The sequence below is a fragment of the Perca flavescens genome, chromosome 3 (assembly GCF_004354835.1).
Source record: "Perca flavescens isolate YP-PL-M2 chromosome 3, PFLA_1.0, whole genome shotgun sequence".
NCBI lineage: Eukaryota > Metazoa > Chordata > Actinopteri > Perciformes > Percidae > Perca > Perca flavescens.
The window spans coordinates 2,096,023-2,116,844 of NC_041333.1; the positions used below are offsets into that span (position 1 = coordinate 2,096,023).

The 20,822-nt window shown below is 39.5% G+C and overlaps 1 long non-coding RNA gene across 4 annotated transcripts in view; it reads right to left on the reverse strand.

The window, feature by feature from the left end:
* LOC114552643 (uncharacterized) overlaps positions 1-20,822 on the reverse strand; it is a 183,189-nt gene that overhangs the window by 157,411 nt on the left and 4,956 nt on the right. For 3 of the 4 annotated variants that reach the window (XR_003692202.1, XR_003692201.1, XR_003692203.1), the window contains exons 2-4: positions 15,856-15,958; positions 14,929-15,053; positions 10,430-10,561 (exon numbers count right to left, since the gene is read on the reverse strand). This is a non-coding gene — a long non-coding RNA (uncharacterized LOC114552643). The remainder of the gene's footprint in view (positions 1-10,429; positions 10,562-14,928; positions 15,054-15,855; positions 15,959-20,822) is intronic. The other variant, XR_003692204.1, reaches the window with a different exon arrangement.

The window sequence follows — 20,822 nt, forward strand, 5'->3', positions numbered from 1 at the left end:
CGGTATGACCACATAGTTGCATCACGGTATTTTTTAAGATGCTGGCGGTTTCACTGTATGTCACCATTCTCAATTTTTCTTGCATGACTGGGCCTTATTATAAGTTTTGTTGTGGCTTATTCTATGATTAGGAGTACATAAAAAAAAGAAGAAAAAAAAAAAGAAGTGAAATATGCATTTTGCCGGTGTATTTTTTTTACAGTAAATGTACAATTATTAAGGTTACAAATTATTGTGTGCCATGCTATATATTTATACAAAACATGTTTGTGTCAATGAAAAATTCATATTATACAGGAAATTAAAACCGGTATGTACCATCCAGCACTATGTCAAAGGTCAAAAGTAACACATCAACATATCTCCATAAATATGTTTGACTGTAGAAGCATTGAGATAGTCAGTGAGTCAGGTAAGTAAAGTTATTTGACTTGTAACTCATACTTTTTGTATTTTGTAATTTACGATCCCCCCTAGAATGTGGTGCTTGTGGGTCGTGCCAAATGAGCAAGGATTTTCTTTCAGCAAGTTCTGTTTCCTCTGTGCCACCACAATTCCACTTTGAATGTCTGCCATGCTCTCTCAAGGTTTTGAACATTGGCTTAGGTGTCAAGATCAACTAGACGGTTGTTACATAACATCATAATGCATGAAGAAAGTTTGTAGAAGCTCTTATGAGGCTTTAAATAAGACAGAGTTTGTGCATCATAGATAAGGGCTTCATATAAAGTGACAGTTTTCTGTTTTATTATATTAGATTTAACACAAAAAAAATAATACAGTAGTTAAAAAAGGGGTTGAAAAAACATGACTATTGCCAGTTTAATGAGTCTCTCAATGTTTCTACTTGCAAGTTTGGGCAATTCTCATTGTGTAAATGTATATCAATACACCTAATAGAATTAGCTTAGCTGTCAAACTGTATTTCCCCACACTAGACTTAAATACATTAGTGTCTTCATTGCCAGGGCACTACATTACTCACTGATTCAATATCCATGTATTCTTGGTAATAAAAAAAAGAAGAAAAACAAAAAAGATCAATCTGCAAGGTGGTTGGCAGGCTTCCACAGCTGCTGATAAAGCAGAGTTGTCTTTTGGCACATTACAAGCAGCTGAAGTGCATACAGGGCTGTACCCAGGGTTGTCCAGTCTATCTGAGAAATTACTTGCATATCATTCACATTGATTGTTTAATTAGAAATCCTGACTTGGCAGAATTACCATAAAAAGATGTATGAGAGTTGTATGACAGTTTAGTCTAGAAATCAATCAAACCGAGTGGGGACTTCCGGTTTAGCATGGAGATGGAGTAGTTGAGAAGAAAGTGGCTCTTGCACATTTGCCAATTATTTCAGTTATTTGACGAGTAACCATTAACCTCACACAGCAGCTTTAAGATTAAGTGACAACTGTTGCATTACGCAGGAAAAACGAAGAGAAACGACAAAATATCAACTTCAGCTAGCATCCCAGCTATTACACCTGCTGGAGAATCTCCGCTCTGCCCTACTTATCTCACTATATATATGGTTTGTTTCTCAATACATGTTGTCCAAGCAGCATCACTCACTGATGTTGTTAAATGTTGTTTATCACCATCATACAGAGTACAGTCTTATCTTTATTCACTTAAAAAAGTGAAAGTTTCCTTGTAATGTAATCTAAAGCACTGTGGGAGAAACCCCAACTTTAATCTCTCAAAAGCCCGATTCCTAATGTCTGCTGGATAATAGACTTCCATTTTCAATGGTGTTTATTCAGCAGTACAACTCAATTTAATTGAGTTTAATTGTAATTTTCACTGACCACCAATTTGAAGACGGGGGAGGAGTGCTTCTAATGGCCAGAACTGTGCAATTTTCATGATTAATTCTTTAAAATGTATTAAATGAGTTACTGCTTGGGCAGACATTTTTGTGCTAAACATTATTTATGCTATTAATATCAAAATAAGAGCCTTAACATACATTCTGAAAACACAAGTAATGTAATGTTACAATTACTTTTGAAGCCATGATAACTACTGAATAGAAAGGTATTTATCTCTGCCACCATAGTGACTTTATTCGCATCTGGCATAGAGAACTGTAAGTGTACAGGAAAAGCTCACTCTCCTGCATGTGTCTCTGCAGTTCACCTTAACAAGAACACCACATCCTCAGCAGAAGGCATAGAAGCAGAAAAGCCAATAACCAGATGTGGACAACCAAGAAACTCCTATATTTTCCACAAACCACAGTGCAGTGAAAACAAAAAACGTCTAAGCATATAAATACACTTAGGTTTTACGTTAAATGCAGCTAGTGGTGTTTAAAGTGTGAGCACATCACTTATTTGTGTAATACTGTATGTATAACATGTAATACTGACAGCAAACAGTATTACTCCCCTTACACCACACGTGTATTCTGATAGCTATTCAGTGTTTACAGGTTGTACTATGCAAGAAGCTTCTTGTTACAGTGTATTTGTGTTCACTTCTCTGCATGATCACTGAAATTAGTTTCCATTACACAGATATACAAAAGTTTTAGAACACCCCAATTTTTCCAGGTTGTTATTGAAATTCATGCAGTTCAATGTCTTATTGTACTCTGAAATGAAAGAATAGAACAAATGAACAATTTAAGTTAAAAAAAGAAATCATGGAATCAATTTATAAACCAAAATGTATTCTACATTTTTGACTCATCAAAGTAGCCCCCTTTGGCAGATATAACAGCTGAACACACTCGTGGCATTCTTTCTACAATGATAATCAAATATTCTTCAGAAAGTTCTTCCCAACTCTGTTGCAGAAGTTCCCATAAATGTGTGGCACTTGTAGGTTGCTTTGCTTTCACTTTTCTGTCCAGTTCATCCCAAACCAGCTCAACGGGGTTTAAGTCTGGTGACTGTGCTGGCCACTCCATGTTTTTAAGCTTACCATCTTGTTCTTATTTCCTAAGGTAGTTCTGGCATAGCTTGGACTTATGTTTTGGGTCATTATCTTGCTGTAGGATGAACCCCTGACCAACTAGGCCCATACCAGAGGGTACTGCATGGTGCTGCAAAATGCTGTGGTAGCCGTTTTGGTTCAGGGTGCCTTTCACTCTGTACAAATCACCGACCCTTGATCCAGCAAAACAGCCCCAGACCATCACGCTTCCTCCTCCATGTTTGACAGTTGATGTCACACACTGAGGAACCATCCTTTCGCCTACTCGACAGCGTACAAAAATCCTGCGTGATGAACCGAAGATTTCAAATTTTGATTCATCAGTCCATAATACCTTCTTCAGTCTTCAGTAGTCCATTGACGATGTTTCTTGGCCCAGGCAAGCCTCTTTTTCTTATTCTGACGTCTTAGCAATGGCTTTCTTGCTGCAACTCGACCTATCAAACCTGCAGCTCCAATTCTTCTCTTTCCAGTTGAAACTGAGACTTCTTATTACGACCACTATTAAGCTGTGCTTGAAGCTGTTGTCCTGTGAGCCGCCTATCACGCAAGCTGTTGACTCTCAGAAACTTGTCTTCTGATTCTGTTGTGGCTTTGGGTCTGCCAGACCTCTTCCTGTCAGAGATTCCCCCAGTTTCTAAGTGCCTTTTGATGGTGAAGAATACTCTACTCACTGACACCTTCAATTTCTCTGTAGGAAAGACCAACATTCTTAAGTGTTATGATGGTCTGTCTCTCTTCCATTGTTATTTGCCTTTTTCCCGCCATTTTTATAGTAACACACTACTTTCTGCAGTACAACACTGTTCATATAATGCTCACGAGGGTATGGTACCACAGTGTGTTCCAACAATACTTTTATACAAACAGAGGGGGTTGTAAGTAATCCAGACAAGTTGGAACACCTGTGGGAATTGGTAGCACCAACTTTCAAAGCTTGATCAACCTCCATTGCTGCAGAACAGCTTTATGTTGTTAACCCATTTCTTGTTCCCTGAAAAAGGCCTTTTTGTAAAATACTGAAATGTACATTATTTTTCAGTTTTGGGTAACCTTACTTTTTTTTAACCTCAAGGCAGTTCACCACTTACCCTTGTACCATTTCAAGCTATTCATTGGACTTGAACTGCTAAAATTTCAATAAAAAACTAGAAAAATTGGTGTGTTCTAAAACTTTTGACCAGTAAGGTATAAGACCCATGACAACCTGAATTGTAGCTGGACATAGGCCTGTCGCGATAGTCAAATCAATTAATCGCATGATAAATAAAAATGAGCTCAATAATTTATCCGGCCGCGATAATTTCCATTTGCATGCTTGTTTGTTTTCTTCTGCCGCCACTGAATCAGAAATAGGGCAGACACACAACAGGGTTTCCGCTATGTACATGTAGGGCGCACCGCTGTTCCTTCAACCGTTTATGAAAAGTCATAAAGTCGTAATTACGCGACTGTGCAGAGCCGTGCACTCTACTGAACTCAAGCTAACTGTCATCCGCTCTCTCTCCCCTTTACGGTGAGCAACTAGAACAGTGACAGAACATCATCACTCGCGAAGTCATGGCAACCCAATAAACAACAGGGCGAGTACACTTGTCACTCAATCTTAGGCAAAGTGACAAACTAGAGGTCAACCGATTGGTGGAACTATCGTTATCGGCAAAAATCCATGCTGATAGTTTTTCCTGGTTGCGTCCGTTGCTGGAGCGGCTGAGAAGCGCACGCTGTCATTCATTCCACAGTACACAGAGCTGAGAAGGCTCTGCTGGCATCATGCATTACAATAGCAGCCTTTAGAGGCGAAATAAAAACTGATGCCTCGTGTTGTTTATTTTCGACACGTGTTACTGCGCGCTGCACGGAGAGCACACGCTGTGCGGAGAAGGCTGACATCAGATGCGCGTTTAAAGCATCGACAGCAAAAAGGTTTGTTATATCATTATAAAGTTATTTATTTGTTGAATAGATGCTGCATTAGTAGAGAAAGAACAGCACAACAGTAGGTTTGTTTGCTTTCGAGGCTGAGATGACGCTAAACATTAGCAGTAGGCTAACTAACCTCAAGCGGTTAAAACACTGACAAAAATGAACGCAAGTCCGACCCAAATCGTCCACGATCCGTCTAGTGGCTGCCGCTGGAGAATTGAGATGTGTAGAATCGACAGCGCATTCATTTTAAAATCCTCAGCGAGGAGCATCAACAACTGCCCGAAAGCACTGTACTAGCGTTGAGATAGAGAGAGACTGGAGAGAGAGAGCGTTATATGGTGGAGAGACATAGAGAAAGAGTGAAGAGAGGGAGCACCGGTGCTAGAACAAAGGGGTGAATCAGAGATATAAAACGCGTTTTCGCTGATTCATCTCTAGAAATGCAACTGTAGCGAGCATGTCACTATCACTAACGTTATCCACATTTATATTTACACGCAACAAATGATATATCCAGCTTCAAAAAAAGTCTAAAAGTCAAAGTTAGAACGAATGCACTGTGCAAAGAGTGGTTGCTATGGAGACGAAACACAGTGTTGAGTTCCGTTGCTCTGATTGGTTGTAGGTCTATCCAATGAATGCAGATGCATTTTTCTTTCCTGGTTCGGTTGGAACACGCCCCATAATCACAACCCAATGGAGCGGTTTCAGACTCACATTCTGACTAGAATCTGAGTAGGACCACGTCAGGCTAGGTCTAAACCGTTCTACAGAGAAGAATGGCGTCACTGTTTTGAGATTTGGCATACATTTGGGCCTTTTTTGAAGAAATGTAAATAGTTTGTCCTTTATATGAATTATAATGCTCATTATGTTTAATTTTGTACTGGATGACTCCAAATATGTAGGAAAACTGTTTTAGACAGTAGCATTGCTGTGGGTGTAATATCAATAAATATGACATTATTATTTTGATTATTGGCAAAAGCGTCTGGACTTTTTTTGAAAAAATGTATGTATTTTGTCAACTGTTTTATCCAGTATCAATTCTAAATACTATCGGTCGATTAATCGGTTATCGGCAAATACGGCACAACCTAACTATCGGTATCGGTAAAATCCACTATCGGTCGACCTCTATGACAAACCGTGACGAAAGCCGCGACATGAAATCCGCGATATGAAATCCGCGACGTGAAATCCGCACTCACGCGGGTCCCATTGACAGCTACAGTTTAATGGAAAATAGCATTGTGGACACTGAATTTGATGAATTTACCGTTTATCAGACCCCAGATGAGACTAGAAGCTAACGTTAGTGAACGCTGTGGTGACGGTCCCTCTGCCTCCCATTGCAGGAGACGCTGTATTCCTCCGACATGCTGTATTAACGTTTACACGTTTATTTCACACGTCATCAATGTATCATTAAACACAATTTCAAAAAGGTACAATGATTATATGTAAGCAGTGTCAAATGGGGAACCCCAAATAATCTACTAAAAGCTTTTAGGAGGGGGCCCGATAACAATAAACAGATAATATACAAACCAAAAACTCAATTTACCATAGACAACAAAATACAGATACTTAGACCAGACTGAGACATATTTAGACTAACCTAGACAAATACTACAAACAGACGGTCCTATCGCAAATTATAGCATTTAAAGAATAATCAGCAATTTTTCCTTGAGACTTTTCGTGAAGATGGAGACAGAATACAACACTTTCCAGTTTTCCTCAAGCTTGTTCCAAATCTGCGGTCTCCTACAAACTATACTCAAGCTCGTACACAACCGTCGTTTTTTGCCAGTGATTAGGTGTTTTTTCCTTGTGTCACAAGTGTGCAGGGGATGACTGATTGAAATAAGCTCACACAAACGGTAGTTTAACCTATGGATAACCTGGAATATCACGCAGGCATTCTGAAAGAATAATGAAAATTTCACTTTATGAGGTTTTTTAACCTTAATATGAGTTCCCCCAGCCTGCCTATGGTCCCCCAGTGGCTAGAAATGACAACAGGTGTAAACCGAGCCCTGGGTATCCTGCTCTGCCTTTGAGAAAATGAAAGCTCAGATGGGACGATCTGGAATCTTCTCCTTATGAGGTCATAAGGAGCAAGATTACCTCCCCTTTCTCTGCTTTGCTCTGCCCGCCCAGAAAATTTAGACATGATGCCTTTCAAACGAGCAAAGTGGGAGTTGGTCAAGGCCACACCCCCACCCTCCACCTTGCCTACCCCTCTCTCAGAAATGGCAAATACTAAGGAAAGCTCATTGTGGGACTGGCTCTAGGGTCTGTAATTCTGCACCAAGGCTGAATTTCAGGAAAGAGACTTTAGATACAGTATTAGGGGACCACTAAGGTCAATATAAAAAGAGACTTCAGATACAGTATTAGGGGACCACTAAGGTCAATATAAAAAGAGACTTCAGATACAGTATTAGGGGACCACTAAGGTCTATATAAAAGCATCCAAAGAGCACCATGTCATGGGATCTTTAACAAACCCAGACGACGAAATGGAGGACGAGTGGGGGTATTGGGCTCAGACCATGTTAATGCCCGTATGATTTTTTTCTGTAAAATCTGTAGCTTACGTAAACGTTACGCTTTTGTGGGGGTGCATACCGCTCAAAACCAACATGAAAAACTTAGCTAATAGGGCTGCAACTAACGATTATTTTAATAATCGATTAATCTGTCGATTATTTTTTCGATTAATCGGATAAAAAAAAAAAAAAAAGGCATTAATTTACATCAACTCAATACATACATACTTGTTGTTTTAGTTAATAGTTGTGTAGAGGTAAGTAACCCAAATAGCAGATAAAGACAGACAGACACACTTATTCATTAAATTATTACCATCATTGTAGTAAGTGCAAGTTAAGTTCATTTATACACCACACACTAATATATTTGTCAACAATAACTGATATGGGACAAAGCACATAATATATACATGACAACAGATTGAAAAATGAATGGGCCAAAAAAGGCGAGTGAATAAAACTGTGTCTTTAGTCTTGCAAACCATACTACCCCTGCTTTATTACTGTTATTACCGAGCTAACGCTAGCTTGTCATGCTAGTCAGCTGGATAACGAGTAAACAGCAGCACCAGAAGAGCTACTGGAGGGACGGTACGTTCCTCCCTTCAGACCGGAACAGAAGGAGGATAGTGTAGTGACTTTACCCTGCTGTTGAACTCCATTCCTCCTCATCAAGGACTCCAACATGTTTACGTTTTAGGTGCTGACTCATCACCGTGGTGCACCCGTGCAATGCCGTGTCGCTTTTGCTTATCTTGCAATTAACACGTTTTTGATTTATTTAGTGTGAAATGCTCCCACACCTTGGATGACTTATATTAGGTCGTACTGATTTCTCTGCCTCCGCCGAGTGTTTCAGAACAACGTTACGGGTCTCTCTCCGTATTTCCTCTATCCCCGCTCTGCTCTTTTTCTTTTCTTTCGCTCCGCGCTGTTCCGCTCTGCGGTCAACTACATTTTTTTTTTCTCTCTGCGACTAGGTGGCGTAATAGTTGCGCGACACAACAAATCGATAATTAAATTCATTGCCAACTTTTTTAGTAATCAAATTTTATTGATTTTATCGATTCGTTGTTGCAGCCCAAGTAGCTAATAATGTTCACTCAGTGTTTTGTTCTGTTGTTAAACTGTGTGTAAAATGAGCGGTGACATTAATTCACCGGTTTCAGGTAACGGCACCCTACGGACTATGGTACCGTCTAATTGCTGGATGGTTTCAAGCTAACGGTCGGTAGCAAACATTAGCAGATAAGCCTGTTGACAGCGTTATTGTTCATATTTTGGCACAATTTTTCTGACCGTAGTAGTGGTCATAATGACTGAAAGTGTGATGTGAGATGCTAAAAAGAAACTAAACGCTGTTTTTAGGTAATGTTAACGTTTTGGTTGTGTTTGGTTTTTATTCTAGAGACTGAGAGTCCATTTTATTTATTGTTTTTGGTTGTTTTGTTCATTTACTGTGGATATTTAAAATGTCTTCCAGTTCCAGTGTTAAATATTCTTTAGAAATAAAAGTTTATTGATCTTTGAAAAGGTGTACCTGCATTATTATGCCATTATTATATTTGATGAAGATGGTCTCTTAACGACAATATAATTTTATCGCAATAATTTCTGGGACAATTTATTGTCCAGCAAAATTTGTTATTGTGACAGGCCTAGCTGGACACATTCATTTCTGTCCACTACCAGAGGTACACCGAGTAGTTAAAGGGTTAGCAGTTCACCTAATCTTATATAATTGCATGTGGAATGAGCAAACTGACGGGTAAATGGTTTGGTAAATAAATAAATGGATTGATAAATGATTAAAAAAAATACAACACATTGATGAATTACAGATAAATCAATTGAAAAAGGAAACAGCTATACAGCTTGTGCAAATGAGGAACACCACATTACAGTTTACTAGGCTACATTGCAATTCATCCCAGAGTTTGAGAGACAGAGTTGATTGACCCGCCAGCCCTAGCATTGTCAATAGACAACGTAAAAAGAGATTTTCCTTGCAATTACAGTACTACTGGCAAACCCATTAAAATATTTCTCCTCAGTAACATGCAACATCAATATTAATAATCTTTACAAAGCTTATGTTAAGTCTGTTATTTGCAGTTATCAGTGCAAGACAATTAAACAAAAAAATGATCAAGTTTAAGACTGGAAGCTCAAGAGTTTTGGGACCTCTTTATCTAAATAATTGTAACTTTAACCTTTAGCACAAGTGGGAGTAGTTCTAAATACTTATCTAACACAAAAAGCAGCTGAGAGAAACGTAACGTGAAATGCCAGGTAAATGTTGGATATTTGTTTCTAAGGATGGCTCTTATCTTCTCTTGGCTTGGCATTTGTCATCTCCTGTCCTCCCACACATTTCACCCTGGCCTATGCCACAGTTGAGGGCCATTAATCAGAGACATTTTATAAGTTCAATTCTCGTGCATTAACCTTGTTGCTGCCCCTTACCACCCCTGAAAGTTGGCACTGGTGTGCTGCATGTGCGTTCTTGTGTGCATATTTTGAGCACTCGTCACTTGTTAGTGTAGCAATCCCTGCCATGCTATAAATAAAACCAGTCACAGGGAGGGATGGAAGCCAGTGGAGTGCTTTGACAGCAGAGGACATAGTGGCCTTGTCTCCGTAGGATATGAGGATTATTTCTGGTCTACAATCGGATATCTTACTACCTACCTAAAATACTGTACCTGTGCACATTTAACACTTGGTTGCAATTATTTATTAACTATTTTACTCAGTCCTGTTTGCTAAATAGTCTCATTCTGTATCATACTGTTACTTTGTGTTGTGCTGTATTTCACACATTATGCACAGGGTTCATTTACTTATATTTACTGTATTATTTTCACTTAGTTTAAAGTGTGGGAGCAATAAAGAACATTATAGTCCTATCATATTTATCTTGTGGCATTAACCTTCTCCCTTTGCATGGTTTTGCAAGCAGGCCAAGAAGAAACAGTAGAAAATATGTGATTCTTACCTTGACCCTGGGCATCCAGTAAGCGACCACACAGAATTAAAAGGAGCTGGAGGGTGAAAGAAGGCACACCCACTGGTGATGCTTTGAATCCCACACTGCTATGGCTCCTTGTGGCCATGGCACCATTGGATACTGGGGTAAAATGGATATACAGTGAGAAACAAGCTTGACAAACATTCTCACTTTACTTGAGCATGTCTTGATATAGTTAGGGAAAAAGCTCATGGTATGAAAAAATAAGAAAATATGAGACTACTGGGCTCATGAGGGCCAGCACAAAAGAAAAATCATCTGGCACATATTTAATTCACCAAATGTTAAGCCGAAAATATTGGTCTGCAGTCAAAGTACCACAGCTATTAATACAAAACACATTCACTGACCAACAATTTATTAGATTCTGCTTCTAACACATTGTAAACATTCATTCATGACAAAAATGTATTATATTGACATAACCTCTAATAAAGGATTATTTCTGCTAGAATCAAGCAAATAAAAAGTAAAGCAACTAAAAATAGTGTACACAAATTTAATATCAAAGCAGTTTTGGTCAATCAGTAACAGATTAGCTTTTACACGGATCTTTAATATTTGGTGAGTGAGGGTAGTTTGGCCAAAAACTAAAACCAACTACATAAAGAATACATTTGGAATTACTACTAAACTTACTTGACAAGTTCCAAAGTCATCTTCAGGAATGGCAAACAACTGACACAAAATGTGTGTGCAAAAAGCTCCATCCAGTCACTTTAACAACTGATGCACACTTCGTGGCAAAGTTTACTAAGTGCAATCATTCACCCTGACATTTCCAAAGGAACAGACTTCCAAAGGAAGAATGAAATCAATAGCCCTACACTTTTTACGCACTCATTTATATTCACATCTTGACACCTAGGAAAGAGATTAGTTATTTGGCACCATTGCATCAATGGACATGTAAATAAAACCAATTGTATGTGCCTCCAAATACAAAAAACACTATGCAAACAACTGGAATTATGTTCCCCATCCATTACATCTCATCCACAAATTCTTAGTCTAGCAGCATACTGCCACCAACAATGGTAAATAAATGAGTATTGAACATTTAATGGTATTAAAACCTCAAATCGATATACTACAATTATCAGGTTCTGCATTCTGAACATCAAATCCTGTGTGTGGTTGTGATTATGTCTGGGTGTTACAATAAAAGTCACACTTCCTTACACTGCGCTTGCATATATCCTATTTTTTTTCCAAAGTTCCAAATGGGATTTAAATTATGGTGTTGTGTTCCATTGGAAATTGTTTCTCTGGTTAGAAAACTACAGAACCAAGTAGAGCTTTATAGGCAGGAAAAATATTGGGTATGTCACCTTCCTGTGCCAGGCCAAAGAAATATTTCTTTTTTTTGAACTACGTGGAAAACAATCAACTTCATTGGCTGAAAAAAGATGTCAGTGTGATGGATACTGTATGTCACTCGCTAATGATTGGATGGGGGGTAAAAATACCTATTATGTATTTGAGAGCTGAAAAAATGTATTGCAATAATAAGTACGTTTTGTAACTGGCTTCCAAATAGAGGTCGACAGATTCATCGGTTTTGCCGATTAATCGTCCCCGATAGTTGATTGGTGGAACTATCGTTATCGGCAAAAATCCATGCTGATAGTTTTTTCAGGTTGCGTCCGTTGCTGGAGCGGCTGAGAAGCGCACGCTGTCATTCATTCCACAGTACACAGAGCTGAGAAGGCTCTGCTGGCATCATGCATTACAATAGCAGCCTTTAGAGGCGAAATAAAAACTGATGCCTCGTGTTGTTTATTTTCGACACGTGTTACTGCACGGAGAGCACATGCTGTGCGGAGAAGGCTGACATCAGATGCGCGTTTAAAGTATCGACAGCAAAAAGGTTTGTTATATCATTATAAAGTTATTCATTTGTTGAATAGATGCTGCATTAGTAGAGAAAGAACAGCACAACAGTATGTTTGTTTGTTTGCTTTCGAGGCTGAGATGATGCTAAACATTAGCAGTAGGCTAACTAACCTCAAGCGGTTAAAACACTGACAAAAATGAACGCAAGTCCGACCCAAATCGTCCACGATCCGTCTAGTGGCTGCCGCTGGAGAATTGAGATGTGTAGAATCGACAGCGCATTCATTTTAAAATCCTCAGCGAGGAGCATCAACAACTGCCCGAAAGCACTGTACTAGCGTTGAGATAGAGAGAGACTGGAGAGAGAGAGCGTTATATGGTGGAGAGACATAGAGAGAGACTGAAGTGAGGGAGCGTTATATGGTGGAGAGACATAGAGAGAGACAGAAGAGAGGGAGCGCCGGCGCTAGAACAAAGGGGTGAATCAGAGATATAAAACGTGTTTTCGCTGATTCATCTCTAGAAATGTGACTGTAGCGAGCATGTCACTATCACTAACGTTTTCCACATTTATATTTACACGCAACAAATGATATATCCAGCTTCAAAAAAGTCTAAAAGTCGGAAGTTAGAATGAATGCATTGTGAAAAGAGTGTTTGCTATGGAGACGATACACAGTGTTGAGTTCCGTTGCTCTGATTGGTTGTTGGTCTATCCAATGAATGCAGAGGCATTTTCTTTCCTGGTTATTGGCAAAAGCGTCTGGACTTTTTTTTTTTTAAATGTATGTATTTTGTCAACTGTTTTATCCAGTATCAATTCTAAATACTATCGGTCGATTAATCGGTTATCGGCAAATACGGCCCAACCTAACTATTGGTCGACCTCTACTTCCAAACAAGGTGTTGAAGCAATATGAAGTGTAACCGGAGTGACTTCTTTCGAAGCTGGACCATCAGTGTCTTCCAAGATAAATCTCAATCCCACTATCAAGTTATGGCGTGTGTGCACAGGAGGCGTTTTAGCCCTCTGCGTCACGTGCAGTATGAAAAGTTCCTATTTTAAATTAATCCAGCGGTCTTCGTAGGTCCGCAAAACGCCTCGCCTTTCACTAGTGCTATTTGTGCGTGAGCGCAACCCACAGCAAAATGTTTGCCTATAATATATTTTAAATCTATTCTTGACCGTTTTACATAAGCAACAACAGTGATTGTGTGTTGGGCTCTGAGCGCTGCCAAAATGTGGGTGACCTACACGCAACCCTTTGCCTGAACGCATCGTGTGTAGACAAACAGGACTGAAGCTGCTGCTCTGCAAACGTGCTGCTGCTTACACTACACCTCTTGTGTAGACACTATGTTACCTTTTCAGCTAGCATTCATTGAATTGTTTACACCTAGGGCACACCAATCACATTCAATCAACTCATGTACAACTGCCAAAAACATTGAATTGAGAGCATACAGTACATTTTGCATCATGTACTCATCTGCTGTATATGTCTAATAAAAGAAATGGTTAGGTTTTACTCCAGAGAGTCCCTTTTCTGCAACGATTTGGATTATTTATGATTTATAAACTCACAGCAGAATATTAAACAAGAGCTGAAAACCATTCAGCTAACAAACTGAATATACAGAGAGAAAACACTAATCACAAACATCTTTAAGCATGAAATAGATATATCATTCATGTAACATGCTCAACGTGCTCAATAAACTCAATAAAAAAGGTACATAAAGATTTACTTTAAACAATGAAGACAGCTGACACTTTGTCCACATAAATTCCTTTTTTTTGTAACTAACTTTTAAAATATGTTAAGTAAAAAACTTTAAAGGAGAACTCTGGGCAAATTTTCCGTTAATCTTGATTGCTATACGTATATGAGCATGAACTGTCCTCTGGAGGACCTCCACCAGACCAGCGGGCGCCTGTGGATTGTTGTCGGTCGCGGCAGGCGAGGGAGGCGGGGAGGAAGTAGAAGCTGGATGCCGGTCAGGGCTGCTAGCCTGGCTAAGGAAACTACCACACACCCGCCACTGCAGAGACTCATATTCACCAACGACAGCACACAAAATGGATATATATGCTACAAATACACATGGAACTGCTGCGTGATGATTATTACCGGAGTCTGGCTGAACACACTCACTCATCCCAGACGGCAGCTAGCAGCTAAGAGGGTAGGTGAATTTAAACAATAGCTAAGTTGCTAAATGCATCTTGTTGTCATGTAAGGGCCCTGTTCATGTTGCACTGACATTTTAATTGCATTTTGTGTCTGTTAAGAGGCACAAAGGCACTCTTTATCTTATGCCCCCATAACTGCCGTTTTAGCTGAGTGGGAGCTCTCGGCATTAGCTGCAGCAGCTCCGTGTTGCTAGCACCGATTCGGCTCGTTTTTTTTGCTATCGGCAGCACTCGTATACGTATAGCAATCAAGATTAACGGAAAACTTGCCCGGAGTTCTCCTTTAAGTCTCAGAAAAGGACAGTCTTAAATATACTGCAAGGGAAAGGCTAACATTATTCTAATAACAAATCATGAAGAACTCATAATCTAGTTATACATACAACTACTTTACAGCCCCATCCCCCAAACGAACACACACACACACACGTAGTACCTGTACTGTATCTGAACCTCCGCTTTGCCTTTCTGTTGTATATCCCACGAACGAGTCCAGCTCCCACTGCTGCCTGATTGAGTTTCTTCTCTTTGCCTCCGCTGTACACTCACCAAACAGCCCATCTGCAAAGATAGAGGGAGGGAAAATGAGGAGAATAGGAAAAAAAAAAGAAAAGGAGAGAAAAACCAATGGATGGGAATGAGAAGAAAAGGAAAAGAGACTGATTGCTTTGATAATGTAGATTGTCAGGAGCTGCACTCTTGGTAAGCCAATGTGCACGGGGTAAAGATTGCAGAGTGAAACTAATTTGATTTCACTTTCCCTCAGTACTGTGGTTTCCTTTTCTATTCATTTGCTGCATTTCAGCTTTTGAGCTTCAAATCACAAGCCGGGCTGCTGTGCACTTAAATCACAATCTATGTAGGATATTATTCAAGCACTAGACAGTGTACCCTACAGCCTTTTCAATGCACAAACTAATAGAAAACATTTGAAATTCACAATAACATGCAGGAAAACAAAAGTATCATGGAAAAACTCAATGGATAAGAACAGGACAGATGTTACAAGCCACTGCCAAAAAAAAAGAAAGACAGTAAAGTAGTGGTAATAACACAGGGCAGAAAAAATCTGGAACTACACAGAGCTGGCCCGATATATTGGCCATTATACCATGGTCTAGGTGAAAACTCCATTCTGATTGGCTGCAGTGTGTCCATTAAAATGTTTTATAGGACACCTAAGTAGTTCCGGTGAAAATGTCTGTCCTCCGTTCTAAAAACTGTGCTTAATGAAATGAGAACGTTAAAAAATCTGGATCTTATTTCCAAAACTGAGTGTAGTCCTTTAGTGCCTCTGAACACCCCATGATGGCGCTAACACACAAGATAAAAGAAATAAATGACACCGCCCCTCTAAACCTACTTTGTATCACAGAAGTCATCTCTCGTCCCATTCGCTGTTCAACTCTACTTCAGGCTGCAGCCAATAGTACACATGGCGTATTACAGTATTTGTTGTTGAAAGTCTGTTGATTTGGGGATAATGACACGGTTAGATAAGTAGCTTGTCTTGTTGTTAAACATACTGTCAAATTATATTTACGGTCTGTCAACCGTACACAAAGTCATTGACAGGTCATGTTTGTAAATGAGAAGTTGTTCTCAAACAGTTTACCTGGATAAATAAAAGGTTTAAAAAAAATAAAAAAATAAACTTTGAATTTTGCTAGCATAACATTAGCTTTCTGGCTCATAGCTGGGATTCTATTAGCTGAGCGGACTAGAAATATCTCCCGTTGCTAAGTCGTATCTAAGATCTGGAGCAGTGAACAACGTTTCCATTGCATAAGAACCTTATGGTTTAGGAATGACTGGTCCAGGTATTAGTCAAACCAATGTATAGTTCTCAGATTTTTTTTGAAGCTCTCAAATATAGATATCTGCCAGTATTGGTTGGGCTATACACAAAACTGCTGTTCAAAATAATTGAAGGAAGGTGAATGAAAAGTCAAAAAATTATTATTATTAAACTTCTGTTAATATGCCCTTGTGCAAGCCTTTATTCTCAACTACTCTAATGGAGCTACACAATTGAAAAAGGCAGACTGTGGTTAGATTGGGTAGCTCTCAAGTGTATGCTTTTCTAACTGTAGGTTCTCATCATTTTTAAACAAATGCTTTTGCAATTTAGGCACAGGCTTGGCCTGTTTGAGCTCAGTTTTCTCAAATAACTTTATAAAAAGGGATTATGAAAACAATGTGCTGATTTCTGGACTTGTTTTACTGCTGAAATGTATTTCTAACTGGCAGGCAGCATAACTGTACCAACCACTTTGTAATGTAGTCCTTATCAACGTTAACATTATTTCAGCAACCCTCTGTAATCATGTCCCTGCCTATGACGACAGGAAGGTCAGAGCAGAGAAGAAGTCAGCTACCAGGTTGTAAGAATTCAGCAACTTCCACAAAAACATTTGCTGACGTAGGGACTTGAACCAGGGTCTACAGCTGAAGGACACTCATCCTGCTGACTATACACCCTGCTGTCCAAAAAGTACATTAGTCATATGCCAACGTTCCCTTTCAATTCACAGTTCCTTTCCTTAGAAAACACAATGGCCCTCATTTATGAAACGTGCGTACGACCTAAAACAGGCGTACGACGGGCGTACGCCGATTCCTACGCAAAGCTCGGCATTTATCAATTTGGACGTGAGCGTAGGCTGCGATCAAATCTCACGTCTGGTCTGAACTCGTGTACGCAAGTTTTCGAGTCAGTGTGGACTTGCGGTCCAGCATATAATCAGTTTAACAGGAGAAGGAGAAGTCATCAGTTGATCACTTATCAGTAATGGCAGATCTGGCTCTTTTAGAAGACCTCTATGCGCCGGTCTGCAACATTGTTTTAGCCTGGGGGGTTCTGCACAACATCGCGCAGGAAAACACGGTGCCACAAATGTAGCGATGGAGCCAGATGAGCCGATGCCCAGAGAGCAGTGTCCAGAACAGACCCAACTGAGGGCTATACCAAGGAGACAGGATATTATTCTTCACTTTTAAAAGGTAGCCTATAGTGTTATGTTTGGCAATGATATTCAATACAGGAAACATGACAATGGACAACATTTTTATTTATTCTTCAGGTTTTTGTTTCTCTTTCAAGTGAATGATTTATTTCTGCCATTGACCGAGTTATTTTGGCTTGTTTTTCCAGCCCCTCTGCTGTCAGGAGACAGGGTCCAGCACGGGGGGGCGGAGGACACGCGCTCTCCCTCAGCTGTTGCCTCGTTCCGACGAACACGAGTAAAATAAAAGACACTGCATAAACTCCGCTACCGTGTGTTTATTTAATTATAGGTACACCTACACTACCGGTCAAAAGTTTGGGGTCACTTAGAAATTTCCATTCCAGACAGAATACCAGCAGAGATCAGTTGCATTGTTTTTTTTAATCAGGGCAGCAGTTTTCAGATTACATTATGTGCTTACATAATTGCAAAATGGTTCTCGACTGTTGTAGACAGAAGTGGCTGAAGAAATGCTTGAAATTCCATGCTTTTTGGTCTAAACGTCATACCCAAATTAAAAGTGGTACAGCTCCCATATACTTTGACACTTAGGGGTGTGCCTGGAATGGAAATTTCTAAGTGACCCCAAACTTTTGACCGGTAGTGTACATGTAGGTCTAATAGATTGCAATAGAAGCCTGTATATTACTATTAGGACTATAGAAAATGTGTCAAGGATGTATAAATTAAATAGGCTAAACTTCAGCTGGAGTCCGATTTACTACGGCAACACTGTTGACCGCATCAGTGATCTCTTTCCATTCCGCATTCTTTCTACAGCCTTTAATAACAGTTTTCAGGCTGCCAAATAGTACACACGTTAGTGCAAATGAACCGGAGATATCAGGGTTTCAATCTCCACCTCTGAAAAGTTCCGCTTCTCAGCCGGATTACGTCTCGCCATGTTTTTACATTTATCAATGTACGACCATTCTTACGCTCGGATTGGTGTGATACGAACTTTTCATGAATCCCACGTGAATCCTGTCGTAAGATGATTTCTGCGCTCATATTTGCGCTGGTTTCTACGTTAGGTTGATAAATGAGGGCCATTGTGATAACTACGGTGGCACAAATACAAAAGCTACAACACAAACACAAAAGCGACAACGGAAGTGAGCGTGTTGTTGACAAACGGAGCCGGAGGAGGAAAGTTATTGTATATTTGAGAAGAAAGTGAGTTCCTTGCTAATTAGGATTACTGTCGCTATGTGATTGTCACCAATAAGCAATGTTGTTCAATATCTTTTTATTTTCATATATGTACTCTGCCATTTAGGCTACGAAGCTACAGCTATAACGTTATCTAAATGGCGCCCAGCATCTTTTAACGCACGAGTGCTACATTTAAAGTCTATAGTTTTTCACGTTTAGTGAAGCTGTTTAAATCACACAAATATTATATCCCACTGGTACGTGCTTCTAACTTGTTAACCGTATCTATCTGGTTATTGATCAGCTCCCAGTGGCAAATTCCCTCAATACGGTTGGTTTGGAAAGTGTGTGTGTGTGTGGTTATGGTTACGGTAAACAGATGTTTAAAGTGAATGCTAATTGTGTTACCTTCAGTATGCTGCCTATTACAGTGTTAGGGGCGTAATATGTCATACATACACATATACACGGTCTATATTCACAGTCATATACGGTTGGTCTGAATGAAATAAACCCAGAATTTTAACCATGACCTTGCTTCATGCTTAATACTGGTACACTTAATACACACACACACACACACACACACACACACACACACACACACACACACACACACACACACACACACACACACACACTTCGTAGCCTGGCAGAGTACATACATATAAAAATAATAAAAGATATTGAACAACGTTGCTTATTTGTGACATAGCGACAGTAATCCTAATTAGCCAGGAACCATGTTTCACTTCCTTCTCAAATATACAAGAACTTTCCTCCTCCGGCTCCGTTTGTCAACGCTAGGGATCGACCGATTTTTTAGTGCCGATACCGATTTTTTATTCATCAGCCTTAGCCGATGACTGATATGGGGTGCCGATTTTCTTGAGCCGATACTGCTTTTGCTCCCTCAATTTACATCATAAAAATTTAGGAATCTGCTCTGCCATTTCTTTAGAAATAATAAACAAAAACACAGATCAGTGTCACATATGCAATCATCTTACATTCATATCACCCAAATTATGTGTGCAGTGTGCATCATATGGATGTGTGCTGTGCATATGGTTAACTGTGTAAGGGTAAAAGGCTTTCATCAACATCTACAACACAGCCTTGATGATGCATTGCTTGCTGACATTATAAGACAGATATAATCAGGTCATCACAAAATTTCCTTTGTCAACACATTTAAATAATTTAAGAAAACAAAAAAATGCTAGTGGGGGAGGGGCAGTGCATCGTCTGCACGTGAACTGCAGCATCTCCAGCAACACAGAGCTGCCTGTGGACACCTGTCTGTAAATAATGCTGGGAAAAAACTATCGGCAAACACAGCAGCCGCATACCGGCCGATGCAGATACACGTAAAAACACAAATATCGGCCCCATATATCGGCCGGACGATAAAATCGGTCTATCACTACAACACACTCTTCCGTTGTCACTCACTTCCATTGTCGCTTATGTATTTGTGTTGTAGCTTTTGTATTTGTGTTTAAGCTTTTGTATTTGTGTTGAACCGTCTCAGCCACCGTAGATAATACTTCATCAACAGTTCTTATTATATTACTGTAAATTCAAGCCTGAATTACATATTGAAATTAGAAATGCTGAGTGACATTAATCACCCCATAATGTGGCCTGTCTCAATACTGCTCACATGAACGTTGTTGTACATTGTACAAAGAATCAATGTGCTCATAGACATAAATCGACCTCTCTATTCCAGTTTCTAGGTGAAATGCAGATAACAGAAGACAAATGATTTGATGTATTATAAAAATGAAAATTGAATTCTTCAACAGTAATCTAACACATTGCTAGAAACCAGTCGGTTCATTATCCATGTAACACCATCCCTACTTCTCAAAGTTTAATCCAGTGGGAGTATTTTCTGCCTCAAAAACTTGAATAGTAGTAAGGATAGGAGATAGGGTACAATGATCAAAGCCAATAACAGTTAATTTATTTAGGAAAACTTGCTTAAAAGCACAATGGTAAAGTTGGTTTTATATTGGACGTTGGATATTCGACACATTACAAAAATCTATTAGGCAGCTCGCCCTTTTGACCTATTCGTGTCAAACCACGTTTGGTGAACTCAGCTAACTCCCCTACACATTGCACAAAGATTCTTTTCTCCAAAAAAACAACATCCTTT